The 15251-nt window shown below is 38.2% G+C and overlaps 1 long non-coding RNA gene across 1 annotated transcript in view; it reads right to left on the minus strand.

Annotated features, from left to right (window-relative positions):
• The window catches only part of LOC140520925 (uncharacterized), an 83399-nt gene that overhangs the window by 18010 nt on the left and 50138 nt on the right, over nt 1–15251 (minus strand). The window contains exon 3 of the long non-coding RNA XR_011972713.1: nt 4126–4178. This is a non-coding gene — a long non-coding RNA (uncharacterized lncRNA). The remainder of the gene's footprint in view (nt 1–4125; nt 4179–15251) is intronic.

Consider the following 15251-nt stretch of genomic DNA (forward strand, 5'->3'; position numbering starts at 1 on the left):
TACAAAATTATATTTTGAAATGATCATATCAAATTACCTGTTTTTGAATGTGATTTTTATTTAGTGATTTCCCTGAGAGCTTCTCAGAAAGATTAAAGTCACAGGGTTTGCTTATGCCTGAAAGTCTGATTTTTCTGCAAGATCTCAAGTTTAGGGAATTCTTCCCAGAAACTCACATATTGGAGAAGCTTGACTGTGTGACTTCACAAAAACTTAAGGAATAATGAACATAACAATGCCTTCAATATAGCTATTGGTTATATTAATAAAATCTATCTTAAATGGGTACTTACAAAATTTGATTATACTTCTTGTAATTTGTTCAGTTTCAGGCTTTACCTTGAGACAGCAGGCTTTTGTGAGTTAGTGGGAAATAGGACTTTGCAACTTGACATGAGGGCAAAAGTTTTCTGTGTATATTGTAAATGGGTATGTGAGATATAAACAATTGTCAAGATGACCTTAAAAGATTGAATTTGCCCACAGAAATACATTCTCTATCTAATTCATATCTCAACCCTAAACCTATCTCAACCAATTTAATTCATGCACTGAGATGTAGTTTGGTCAGCAGCTAGAAGAATGACACATTTATTTTGTTTTATGTGCTGATATTAAGTCAGGATTAATAGAAACTAGAGTAAAATGGGATATCTTCTCTGTGCTCTATGTGTGTGCACATCTCTCTCTATTTATATATATATTATGTGTGTGTGTATGTATATATATATATATGTATGTGTATTTGAACTAGAAGTGTTTTACTTGGTAAATTATTTGTAAAATACAGTGATGATTTCTACATACTTTTATCTCAGCTTTCTTTTATGTTCTCTAAAGGAGGATCACTTCCATGCAATTTTAAAGATATATTCACAAGAACCTCTCTTTCAAAAGGAAAGGCCTTCTTTAGGATATAGCAGTGGTCTCATTGAGTTACTTGCCCCAGATATAATGTAGTATGCTGAAATATACTTTATAGTGTCTTTCTCAGCTTGAACTTGGTAATTAACCTAAGAGGCAGACTAGGTAGTTAATTCACTTAATATATTCACTAATACATTATAAACACATAGCAGGTACCTGGCCAGATTCTACTGTGAAATGCTTAGAAATTTCTCTTAAAATTCTCTGGTAACAAATTTGCATACATTGAGAATATATACTGAAGAGCTAGAAATGTCTATTGAATTTGTTTTTCTCTTGAAATATTTTGATGGATCTCAGTGGGTACATGGGGAAACAATTTCCAGAACAATTATCATCCAAACATTTTCTTAAATAAAACATTCATTCTGCATAGGAGTTTCTTGATTAATCCTTATTTTTCTATCTCCCCCCCCCCAACAACAGAAAAAATCTCCTTTTCCTGAAAATTTTATTAACAGATTCTAAAGATTCGCAAATGTACTGTCAGCTGTCACAACAGACTGGTGATTCTTGGAAGGTCATTCTTTAATCAAATAAGAAAGACTTGATTGTCTTTCATTTTGTCACATTATTTTTCTGTCAATATCTCCTTTAAAATAATAATAATAATTAAAAAAACTACCTGCAAGCAGGAGTAACCAAAGATGAGTGTTGGAAGATTTCATTCCAATAGTCTGAAGAATGGATAGGGATCCTTGATAGCTGTTTTACAAGTTGCACAATCATAAGAAAGCCTGAGTTAGCCTGGTTCAGGAAAGGGCCAGGTATTGTTACTTAATATTTACTGAACTCTGGCAGTTTAAGATGGCGCTAGAGAAAACAGAGGAAAATGTACAGTCTCTGCCCTGAGGGTTTATGATCTAAATTAGACAGATGAGACAAGCTAGACATAAAATCACTATAAGAAAGTGGATGATGGTGGAATAAAATATTTTTAAAGATTATGCAACTTTAAAATTTGACAAATTCAGGATGGGGTAAGTCTGAAAAGGGAAGGAAAAAAGAGAATGTTTTTCTTCCCTCCTGTCTAAATCTGTTCCTTTCCTGGTACTGCAGACACACATAACATTTTGGTGGTGATTAAAAGAAATCCATGCATCTGTTCCACGTAGTATACAAATACAGGATAAAGATAAATACCTAAATCCTCAGTGAATGTACAGGAATAAGATGTGAATTTCCTTGTAGCTATTTCTACATGGTCAGAACGGCCTGGATTGCAGTGATTGCTGTCTTCATGAAAAGCAAAAGGGCTTAACAGTTATGTTAACTGAGTTCTATGTCTCCGCTCAGGAAAGATGGGCAATTATTTCAAATTATGTCTAATAGTTTTAGAATGTGGAGTGCTGTTTATTAATGTCTGAAGGGAGGTCCTAAATCTCTTCCCTCTCAAAACCCTAGTTTTGACTTTAACTGTCATTTTTTGAAGATAAAAGAACCAGCTTCATTAAGCAACAGAAATTTGAGTTTCGGTTTTTTAATTTAAAACACACACACACACACACACACACACACACACCTATTTCAGACTAAATAGAATAGTTATCTAATAAATTCAGCCTTATAATCTTGAAATGATTTCTCCCTCATTTGTTCTCAGTAATTTGATGGGAAATGTAACATTAGCATGATTAACATGAAAAGTATTGAAAATCCTTTTTTTGTTTTGAACATGGGTTTTGGAGGCTCCAATGGGGATTTTCATTAGTTGGGCTTATGTGGTGATGCTGGATATTTACGCATTGCTATATTAATTGTATATTATTTTTGGGGGGGGGCGGGATTTGAAATTCTCTTTAGGAGAAGGAAACCCAAATGTTTCAGTCAACAAACAACAAGTGAAATCAATAACCTTAAAACCCCAGCAGATATCTACTAAGTAACCAATAGCCCAAAGCAATGTGTTAAGTATTTGGGGATGCATGAACAGATATAAAACAAGGTCAGTGCCCTCAAAGAGCTTTTATTTTAGTCCACAAGTCTAGATATGCACACATGACAAATTAAGTCTATTGCTATAAGAGAGTGAAACAGTATTTTACAACTGTGGAAGGTAGTAGACAATTCATTGAAAAATGGATCATTGAGACAATATCAGACTCAAGAATTCAGAGGAAGAAGAAATCATGTTGGGCTGGGGTAGACAGAAAAAAAAACTTGATAGACAAGTTTGGATTTGAGCTGGACCTGGAAGATAGGATAGAATTTGATTAGGAAAAGGGGAACAAGGTAGACACACCATGCAGGCGGAACAGGATATCTCCCTAACAAATAAAAGGTGAACAAAGAAAACAATGAATGTCACCAGAATAAGTGTAACTTTTGTCTTAATATCTTTAACTTGTAGCACGTTATTTCTTTAATCATTGCTGAAACATTGTCTCCTCAAAGTTTCCTGACATGCTTAAAGTTGAAAAGGCAATTGTTAGGCCACAGAGAGAAGCCTTGAGTTTCCCTTTATAGTTTTTCAGTGTGTGTGTGTGTGTGTGTGTGTGTGTGTGTGTGTGTGTGTGTGTGTGTGTGTGTGTGTGTGTGTGTGTGTGTGTGAGAGAGAGAGAGAGAGAGAGAGAGAGAGAGAGAGAGAGAGAGAGAGAGAGAGAGAGTGCACTTTTGGTCAGAAATTTCAAGTTTTTGTCTGTTTGTTACTCCTGAGGTTTTGACAGTTTTTGTATGTTACATGTATATCTCTTCTGCAACCTACACAGAAGCCTAGGTCATGTTTGGAGGAGCACAGAGCCACAAAGGAAGTTTTGCTATTTTGCTGAGCAGCTCTCTCCCAGGGCTCCCTGGGAGGACATATCATGCCACATTTGGAGCACTATAAATGAACACAAGACAACTCTCCATATTATCTGGAGAAGATACAGAGAGACTCCCTAAGGCGAGGGATTTGGAAGACTGGAAAGGCAAAATGAAGAAGTCTGTTTCCTCTGCCTACCTCAAGAGGCAAAGTCTACTTAACAACAAGTAACATTTTTGTGGGATAGAAAATGCTGGAGTCTTTAAAAAATAACATATATTTCCATAGACATTTTTTTTTACCCCCTTAAAGATAGTCTTTCAGTGAAAACATCTGGGATGTTAGTGAATCATGATCAAAGCTTGTTTTCCCTTCAGCAACTGCTTGATGTAGTGAAAAAGACGTTGGGCTAGAATTTGTAAGAAGAGGTCCCAATTTTAACTACCGCTACTTACGTGTGAAACCATGGAGAAAATCATATAGTCTCTCTGGGCCTCATTCTCTTTATCTGTAAAATAAAGAATTGGAAAAATGATATTTAAGTTACTTTTCAATTTTTAAAAAAATTATAGGAATATCTTAGCCAGTCTGTTAGGGCTAGATAGATGATATGTACATACATCAAAAGAACTAGAAGAACTGACATAGCATAGTGCATTTGGTTATTATATTGTAAACAGACAACTCTATGAATTCTGAGGAAGGAGAGATTATTGCTGTTTTATCTGGATGTCCCTGGTGGATCTTACTTCTCAGTAGATTTGGAATAAGTTCAGCGCATAATCAGATATGAAACTCAAAGCTGAACCTGGGATATGTGCCATTGCCCAACTTGTGGGACTACAATTTCTATGGTTCCTTTTGAAAAGTAAACTCCTAGAGGAACTAGGTGGCACAGGGGATAGAGTTCTGAGATTGGAGTCAAGGAAATGAGTTCAACTCTATCCTCAAATACTTATTGTTGAATGACACCAAGCAAGTCACTTAACATTTGTCTGTCTCAATTTCCTCAACTATAAAATGAGGATAAGAATAGCATGTATTTCCCAGTTATGAGGATCAAATTAGGTATTTGTTAAGTGCTTAGTGTAGTCCTTGGCACATAGTGCGTGTTCGTCCTTCGTTGTCAAAAGAAGACCATGCCATCAGAGAAATAATGACGTGACTTGCATTTGACTTTGTTTTGAGTGAGTGACAGCTGTGCAGGTCACCAGCCTCACTTCTCCTCCACAGCCATCTGAATCCAGTGACCAGATATTCATTGGGATAACTGGAGATGACCCAGGATGAGGCAATTGGGATTAAGTGACTTGTCCAAGGTCACATAGCTAGTGAGTGTCAAATGTCTGAGATGAGATTTGAACTCAGGTCTTCCTGACTCCTGCACTGGTGCCGTATCCACTGCACCACTTAGCTGCACCTTGGCACATAGTAGATGCTTAATAAATGCTTATTTTTAACCTTCCTATAGCCTCTGCTCCACCCACCTACCCCCCAAACATAACTGTGTTCAGATTCTCCAACACAAAGATGTAATTAGAGACTGATATTTAAGGATTGAGCTGTCACCTGAGCTTCTAATATCTCTTTTAGGAATTGGTTTCTATACACAAATTTTGACATATATATGTCACATGTCAAATTTTGACATATATATATGTATATATATATATACATATATATATATATATGTGTATATATATATATATATATATATATATACCCACTATATGCTTCCAGAATCCCCAGAGATCTATAGTCATGATGCTTTTATGAGACTTTGCTGGTTGTGGTTCCTTACACTCCTTTATCAAGGTTCTTCCTGCCATATGGAGAATATATGTCCTAGTTTAAGTTCAACAGTAGTGCCAAATCCACTTTCTCTTATATACTGCCTATAGTTAGCTAGAGAAAGAACAAGAAGATTCCAATGATCGTAGCTTTTTGCCTTCTTTTCACTAGTCCCCTCCCCCTACTAGCCTCACAGCACTTCTTTCCCTACCATACCAATAACTCACAGTTAGAAATGAATCCATTGTACAATGACTTGATAAAATATGATGCATTACTACAAGGTAGCAGAACAAATGTCCAAAGCTTTTTTTTTTCAGCCTTCTTTAGCCACTCTAGTCATGTTTATATGCACAGAACAGAGTAACAGGATTTTTGGGGGGGAGAGGTACAATCTAACTAGCTTCCTTACCATACCACTACTTTGCTCCTTTTCCATTTAAGGAAGTAGATCTTTGGGGATATTTGCATCATGGGAGGGTTATGATAAGTTCTAAGAAGGAAAATGAACTCCTGATCTTGTGTTAGATAATAGTTGGATTGAGAGAATCAGAGGAGGTAGTAAAGGAGAGGACAGGTAGTAGAAGAGTTGAAAGAATAGTCACACCATTAGATTGTGAATCCTTTGAAGCCAGGAGATGTCTTTTGCTTCCTTTTGCATTCCCAGCACTTAGCATAGTAGCTGGCACATAGTAGGTGCTTAAGGAATATTGATTGGTTATTGATTAATTGAACAGATGAGTTCTAAGTTTAAGAAACAGATCTGAACTTAACATGTGCCTTTACTACTTTCTAGTACATTTTTGATGAGGAAATGAACTCATTAGCTGAACTGAACTGACTCAGGAAAGTTAAAGAGAGCTTCATGCCTGCTGGCTGAGAAGATCTTTGGTCCTTCATCTACTGAGGATAGACTTACTGATCATAACAACTCCAGCAGATGGAGGACATAAGTGTCTCTACAGATGTTACTTTAGCTCCATCAGAGTAGGACTGTGGCAGAACAACAGGTTTAAAGACATGTAGCCCTCCCTACAGGGAGAGGTTTCTTAACCACAGCACTTCCCTAGGGATGATGGAGGTGACTAAAAGAGGTGGATTTTGTATTTTTCCCTCCAAGAAATAGAATTACTTACTACAGTACCTGTAGTGTGACTATTAGACAAGTTGGTGACCACTATTATCCAGCTGAAGATAACTGGATAGATAAACACCAGTTGAAACTGAGACATTAGTGAACAGCAAAGACTCTTGATCAATCAATCAAACAAAGAAAAAACATTTATTAAGTGTCTGACAAGTGGAGATACAGACATAAATGTGAGAGTCTTTGTTTCAAGAAAGTTGTATTCTAGTAGGGGGTATACAGCATGTTGACTGATAAGCAGATAGAGCATATGTATAAAACACATACATAAACGTGTGTGTGTATGTGTGTGTGTAACCCATGACCCAGGGTCCCCCAAAGACTCTGAGCTCACACAGACTATGATCCCATCATTTGAACCATTGCAGTAATTATCTCTCTTTGGCTCAATACTCCCATGGAAAGCTTATTCAGAATTATTATTAAATTTATCGTTAAATTCATTATTAAATGAAACATTTATGGTTCATATCTAGGTATACCCCAAAATACCTAACTGAGGTCTCAACTGCTATATATGCACTCAGTATATAATATATGTCTTTATTTCATACACCACAGAAAATGATCAGTGTAGGACAAATAGGATATAGCTCCCAAAAGGGATGTATGGAAGATGATGCTACTTGAGGTCAAGGTCTCTAGTTCCATCGATATCACATCAATAGAAGACACTGATAGTTTCACAGAATCAGCTTGTGAATTGCATTTTCATGTGTACACCCTGATGACGTTTCTGTGTGCATCCCTTCATGTGAATTCCATGGCTATATATATTCCCTTTTGTGATGTAATGGTAATTTAAATGGGAAGATCTTTCCCTTTCATTAATAGGACCACATAACCTACTTAAGTCACATGGAAGCCTAAGGCACATGAGTTTGAATCACATGAAGCCTGTGGTGGGAGGAGCTTCTGAAAGGGTGGCACAGGAAGAGGTGGAGCTGGAGTAGAGCTGGGAGGAAGTTGGTCAGACTAGTCAGATCTGGGAGAGAGAGAGAAAGTAGACAGCTGACTTTGGGTGAGAAGAAGGCCTTTTGCTTGAGTGTGTTCATTTGTGGGAAGGCCAGATAAAGTGTATAGACTTATTTGTTATTATGATGAATTTCTTTGTCACTATGATGGATTTGGTTTTCTGGTGTTGGGATTTGATTTTCTGGTGTTTGAAAAATTGCTTTGGTTCTGTTTGCCATGTAGAGAGACTGTTATATTTTACAATTCAGAATTGTGTTGACATATTCTTTTTTTTTTAATTTATTTATTTATTTAACTTTTAACATTCATTTTCACAAAATTTGGGGTTCCAAATTTTCTCCCCTTTTGTCCCCTCTCCCCACCCCAAAACTCCGAGCATTCTAATTGCCCCTATGACCAATCTGCTCTCTCTTCTATCATCCCTCTCTGCCCTTGTCTCCATCTTCTCTTTTGTCCTGTAGGGCCAAATAACTGTCTATACCCCTTTACCTGTATTTCTTATTTCTTAGTGGCAAGAACAGTACTCTACAGTTGTTCCTAAAACTTTGAGTTCCAACTTCTTTTCCTCCCTCCCTCCCAACCCCTTCCCTTTGGAAGGCAAGCAATTCAATATAGACCAACTCTGTGTAGTTTTGCAAATGACTTCCATAACAGTTGTGTTGTATAAGACGAACTATATTTCCCTCCTTCCTATCCTGCCCCCCATTACTTCTATTCTCTCTTTTGATCCTGTCCCTCCCCATGAGTGTTGACCTCAAATTGCTCCCTCCTCCCCCATGCCCTCCCTTCCATCCTCCCCCCCACCCTGCTTATCCCCTTATACCCCACTTTCCTGTATTGTAAGATAGGTTTTCATACCAAAATGAGTGTGCATTTTATTTCTTCCTTTAGTGGAATGTGATGAGGGTAAACTTCATGTTTTTCTCTCACCTCTCCTCTTTATCCCTCCACTAATAAGTCTTTTGCTTGCCTCTTTTATGAGAGATAATTTGCCCCATTCCATTTCTCCCTTTCTCCTCCCAATATATTTCTCTCTCACTGCTTGATTTCATTTTTTTAAGATATGATCCCATCCTCTTCAATTCACTCTGTGCACTCTGTCACTATGTGTGTGTGCATGTGCGTGTGCATGTGTGTGTGTGTAATCTCACCCAGTACCCAGATACTGAATAGTTTTAAGAGTTACAAATATTGTCTTTCCATGTAGGAATGTAAACAGTTCAATTTTAGTAAGTCCCTTCTGACTTCTCTTTGCTGTTTACCTTTTCATGCTTCTCTTCATTCTTGTGTTTGAAAGTCAAATTTTCTTTTCAGCTCTGGTCTTTTCATCAAGAATACTTGAAAGTCCTCTATTTCATTGAAAGACCAATTTTTCCCTTGAAGTATTATACTTAGTTTTGCTGGGTAGGTGATTCTTGGTTTTAGTCCTAGTTCCTTTGACTTCTGGAATATCCTATTCCACGCCCTTCGATCCCTTAATGTAGAGGCTGCTAGATCTTGTGTTATCCTGATTGTATTTCCACAATACTTGAATTGTTTCTTTCTAGCTGCTTGCAATATTTTCTCCTTGGCCCGGGAACTCTGGAATTTGGCCACAATGTTCCTAGGAGTTTCTCTTTTTGGATCTCTTTCAGGTGGTGATCTGTGGATTCCTTGAATACTTATTTTGCCCTCTGGTTCTAGAATCTCAGGGCAGTTTTCCTTGATAATTTCATGAAAGATGATGTCTAGGCTCTTTTTTTGATCCTGGCTTTCAGGTAGTCCCATAATTTTTAAATTGTCTCTCCTGGATCTATTTTCCAGGTCAGTTGTTTTTCCAAAGAGATATTTCACATGATCTTCCATTTTTTCATTCTTTTGGTTTTGTTTTGTGATTTCTTGGTTTTGCATAAAGTCATTAGCCTCCATCTGTTCCATTCTAACTTTGAAAGAACTATTTTCTTCAGTGAGCTTTTGAATCTCCTTTTCCATTTGGCTAATTCTGCTTTGAAAGCATTCTTCTCCTCATTGGCTTTTTGAACCTCTTTTGCCACTTGAGTTAGCCTATTTTTCAAGGTGTTATTTTCTTCAGCATTTTTTTGGGTCTCCTTTAGCAGGGTGTTTACTTGTTTTTCATGCTTTGCTTGCATGTCTCTCATTTCTCTTCCCAGTTTTTCCTCCACTTCTCTAACTTGATTTTCAAAATCCTTTTTGAGCTCTTCCATGGCCTGAGCCCATTGAGTGGGCTGGGATACAGAAGCCTTGACTTCTGTGTGTTTCCCTGATGGTAAGCATTGTTCTTCCTCATCAGAAAGGAAGGGAGGAAATACCTGTTCACCAAGAAAGTAACCTTCTATAGTCTTATTTTTTTTCCCTTTTCTGGGCATTTTCCCAGCCAGTGACTTGACTTCTGAATATTCTCTTCACACCCACTTGTCCTCCAGATCCACCCAGCCAGCACTTGGGGACTGAGATTCAAATGCTGCTTCCCAGCCGCAGGGCTTTCGGCAGGGGCGGGGCTGCTATTCAGCATGAGGTTAAGTTCAGGTGCTCAGGTGGGGGCAGGGCCGTCTCATGGGGCTCAGTTCCCTAAAGGGGTTTGTGCAGAGACCTTCGACAATGGATCTGGGCTCCTGCCTGCTTGGGGAGCCCTGGTCTGCTCCTGCCTCTGCTGCTGCCTCCCGAGGGGGCCTGAGTTATGGGGGCACCCCACTCCCCTCTCTACCCACCAAAGAGACCCTCTCACTGACCCTTGTCACATGTGGGTGGAGGGACCTGTGCGGCCACTGGAGATTCTGTCCCTGAAGCCTGCGGGGATCTGCTCCTCTCTGTGCCAAGCGGCCAAGACAGGGCTGGGCTCGGCTCCGGGTCTGCAGCACGACGGACCTTTTGCGAGAGGTTTTCAGTCTCTCTGGAACAGAAATCTCGTCTGCTCCATTGTTCTGTGGCTTCTGCTGCTCCAGAATTTGTTGGGAGTTCTTTTTTACAGATATTTTATGAGCTGTGGGTTTGGAGCTAGCATATATGTGTCTTTCTCTGCTATCTTGGCTCTGCCCCCAAATAATGTGTTGACATATTCTTAGCCATCATAGGTGCTGTGAATATTGCCTTGGCTCTACACGTGGTGACCTATATATGATTGCTGATGTGGGTGACCACCAGACATATGACCACCAGAAATGTCCAGTATTGCTCTTGAGTGTGTGTATATCTTTTTGAGAAAGTCAGTTAAAGGTTTGAGAGGGGAGTAATATCTTTCTGTTGATATTATTATTATCATTATTGTTTTTAAGTTAATATGTCTTGTTTGTGAATGTCTCCTGAATAGAAAAAAATAGGCACATAAATAGGGGCACTTAAGTTAAATTGTGCAAAGTCTTCTTACAAAGTACCTAGAATCGCAGGCAGCTAACTGGGTGCCCCCTGGTGAGGGACCCGCAGGTGCTGCCTTAATGTGACTAAACTGATGCCTGTGGTGTAGTTACTTTTCCCTTTCCATTCCAGCTTAATCTTGGTTTTTGTCAATTGCATGAAAATGTGGTCTTAAACAGACCAAAGCACCCAGCTGACTCTACATAAAACAGCAGCTGTCTGATGGTATCTAATAATAATGATTTACAAATACTCATTTAGACTCTCAGACTAGGTTTATACTCTAAGAAGCCAATAGATCATCAGTTGAGCATTGGTTTGTTCAGGTGATAACTACACAGCAGGCTCTGTTGATCTCACTTGCACTTGGGAAATTTAAGCTCTAAATGGATCCAGATGATCTGAATCTTTTCAGGACATATGTGTATGGGGGCTGGGAAAGGACAGGATAAAATGGAGATTGAAGAAATTAGAATAAAAAACCCCCAACTTTCAGTTGGTAACAAATGTGATGTTCACAATTATTTGTGGCTATCAGACCAGGTCTTCTGTTCTTTCCACTTCTGTTTGAGGACTCTTTTTATTAACTGTCCCTAAAATTTCAATTTCAGAAGAGTAAAGACCTCTTTATGTCAATCACAAAGGGGTTTAATTGCTATTACAAAATGCTGATGGTTCATTTCCCCAAATTTCTACTCCAATATACAAGGTAGGGACAATTTGATTCACAATTGGATGGATTTAGTCCCTACTTTAATTATTTCTTCATATTAATGGATAAATCCTTTTTCTTGTTTTGCACAGCTATTTCCTCTTATGATGAGACTTCCTCTACTTCTTCTGGTAATTAGGACAGATTAATAATACATTTTGGTGCCAAGGGATAACCATCCTTAGAGGGTTGGCTGGCCTCCTTGCAGATTCTTGTATAGGATATGCTATTTCCCATTTCCATGCCTTTGAACAGATTATTCCCCATGCTGTAGATAGGCTCTCTCCTCACTTCTATCTCCTGGAAATATTCAAGCTCTAGAAGACTACAGTCAAGGGCCATTTTTCACCAAAAAAGTCCTTCCTTTCTAATTGTTAGGGTTCCCAAATCATTCTCTATTCACCATGCTTAGGCTTTGTGTTTGTTTAATCAATATATGTTATTTCACCTCAGTAAGATAAAAACTTTCTATGGGGTAATGACTGTTTTTCTTTTTGTCTTTGTATTTTTGGAGCCTAGGACCTAGCAAGTGCTTAATGAGTTGATCTGAATATAAATTTAAAAATCTAATAAGGAAATACTTTGGGCACTTAAAAAAATCAAAATCCCCTAGGATGAATATTGTCAGACCCTCCTTAGGCTGAATGCTACTCTGTGACAAACAAGTTAGGTGGTGTGGTTTAATAAAGAGGGCACTAGACAAGGGATATGGATACTTGTTTGCGTTGGAGTCTGCTCTGCCATTTGCTGGCTGGGACTCTTTGGGAGAGTTATTTACCCTCTGGATTATTTCATTTTCCCATTTTGCCAAAGGGAACAATGGACTCAGACCTTGAATTTTTTGAGGGCAAGGATTGCCTTTCTTTGAATCTCCATCCCTTAGCCCAGTGCCTGGCACACAGTAAAGGCTTAATAAATGCTTGTGACTTGACTTATTTGACTAAGCTTTGGAGATGAAAAGAACCTTCAATGTCATCTAGTCCAACCTCCTTCATTTTGTGGTTGAGGCAACTGAAAACCAGGTAAGCTAAATGATTTGTCCAATGTCACACAGATGGCAGAGGCAGGATTCTAGGTCTTCTGACTCTAAGTTTCTCCACTTCACCATGCACATAAGGTTGTTGTGATGAAGATGTACTGTGGTACTATAATAGATAGGGTACTCTGTTGAGATTGTGCAAGATGGGTTCAAATTCTTATCTCTGATTCTTTTCTAACTATGTAAACTTGAGCAAGTTACTTGACCTCTGTGCCTTGGTTTCCTCCTCTGTAAAATAGGGATAATAGTACCTGTAGCTTCTACCTCAGAGGGTTATCATCAGACTCAAAAGAGATGATGTCTGCCAAATGCTTGGCAAATGTTAAAGAGCCATATAAGTGCCAGTTATCCTTAATAAACCATAAAGTACATATAAATGTTATTACTTTTATGTGGTTCTGGGGTATATTTATTATATTTCTTGGAAAAATGGTAGTAGCAAGAGTGGTTTTAATCATAATGAACTGTATCCTCTCTCTGTGTGTGCATGTGTGTGTACTGCACACACATAGTATAAGAATTTTAAGTGTATTGTAAAGTGTACCGTTTCTCTCTGGATAGCACAACGAGGGAGTTAGAGCTGTAAACAGAAATTCGGTGGTGTACTGGATGACAGTCATCACACTCGAAAGAGACAAAATTTAAACAGAAACAGACAAAATGACTAGCTAAGCGATAAGTGAACATATTGCCAAATAAATATCTCATTAAAGAGCCACAAAGCCCATATTAAGATGCCAAGGCAATGTCAAAGAGGTAAAATTGCTTGGATGCTTGTGAGCAAATAAAATACAAATAAGCAGAAATATAAATAGGTGTTTTCTCAGTAATTGCCTGTCATTTTTTTACACATTTCATTGGAGCCTACCCTAACAATGTTCTGTTTTTGTATGAAGAGTAATATGTACAATAGAAGGACAGGGAACACTAAACAGAAGCCTAAGGAAACTTTCAGGCCAAGATGTTTCCAGATGGAATAAGGTTGTGTGGCCCACACTTGCCCTGTGTAGTATTTTCTCCCCTTTAAGTGTCTGACACTTGTGAATGTTTATAACTTTAGCCTTGGGCCTGGCCTTTCACCCATGAATTACCCACTCTGTAAAGATATTTTCTCATCAGTTTTCATTGATGCTGGTGCTTTAAGAATCCCTCTCATTTCCAAGCCCATCATCACATCCATTTTTCAAGAGGAAACATTTTTTTATGTCACTCTGAATTTAATTTTAAATCCTATTCCCTTTAATGATATAACAACAATTATAACAGAAACATTCCTAAGTCCCTCAATTTGTTGTTTGAATTGTGAGCCCTTGGATTCTATGCTGTTTTTCCTCGTCTAGCCTCTTCTTTTCCCCTTGCTTTTCAAAGCCAGTGATGGAAGTACAGGTACAATGAGCTTTTCTACACGTCAGTAGGTTATCTGACTCTAATCTGTGCATAGGCATTCAATAGTGAACCCTGGGGTCTGGCATAGGGACTACCCAGACCATCTGCAATTCTCTAGAACAATGGTCTTCAAATATTTTGGTCGTACATACTTATTGATATAATTTTTTACCATTCACTCATAACATATACATATTTAAGTAAATATAAATAAGTTTATTTAACATAGCTGTATGTTAATCATTGTATAACTTATGAACCTTACACAAAAATAGAAAATTTTTAAAGAATGGCATGAAGATGAAACAACATTTGGTCCCAGTGTCAATAGGGAGGCATCAGAGCTTATTGAGTGTGTGTAAGTGTGTATGAGTGTGTGTGTGTGGGTGTGATTTGGTTAGACTTGTGCTTTAGGAAAATGACTTTGTCAGATGTGTGTGAGAGAATGGTGTTGGGAGAGATGTCACGGGGAAAGACGAATTAAGAGGCTATTGCAATAGTCCAGACAAAATCAATGAATGTTAGAGGGGATGTGAAAAATAGGCATGTAAATGCACTGTTAGTGGAACTGTGAAATGGTCCTGCCATTCTGGAAAGACATTTGGAACTAAGCCCTCAAAGTCGCTAAGTTGTGCATACTCTTTGACCTAGAAATATAGCCCTGTACCTCAAAGAAATTTTTTATAAAAAAAGAGAGAAAGGATCAATATGCATAAAAATATTTGTAGCAGTTATTTTCATGGTAGCCCCAAACTGGAAACTAAGGGGATGTCTTCCTGTTGAGGAATGGTTAAACAAATCATGGCATATAGTGTGCCATAAAATATGATGAAAAGAACAGTTTCAGAGAAACCTGGGAAGACTAGAGTGAACTGATCCAAAACGAAGTGCACAGAACCAAGGGAGTAATTTGTATAATAATGACAACATTGTGAAGACAAACAACTTTGAAAGACTTAATAACCATGATCAATGCAGTGACCAAACGTGGCTCCTGAGGCCCAAAGAGAAAGCGTCCTAAAGCTGAGAAAGCCAAGCATCAGAGAATAGAAGTGATTTGCCCAAGACAGAGCAATATAGTGGATAGAGCCTTGGAGGTAGGAACAACTAGGCTCAAGTCTTGTCTGTGACAAGAATTTGCTGGGTGACCTTGAGTAAATCATTTATCCTCTTAGTACTC

The sequence above is a fragment of the Notamacropus eugenii genome, chromosome 1 (assembly GCF_028372415.1).
Source record: "Notamacropus eugenii isolate mMacEug1 chromosome 1, mMacEug1.pri_v2, whole genome shotgun sequence".
In the NCBI taxonomy this organism is placed as follows: Eukaryota; Metazoa; Chordata; class Mammalia; order Diprotodontia; family Macropodidae; genus Notamacropus; species Notamacropus eugenii.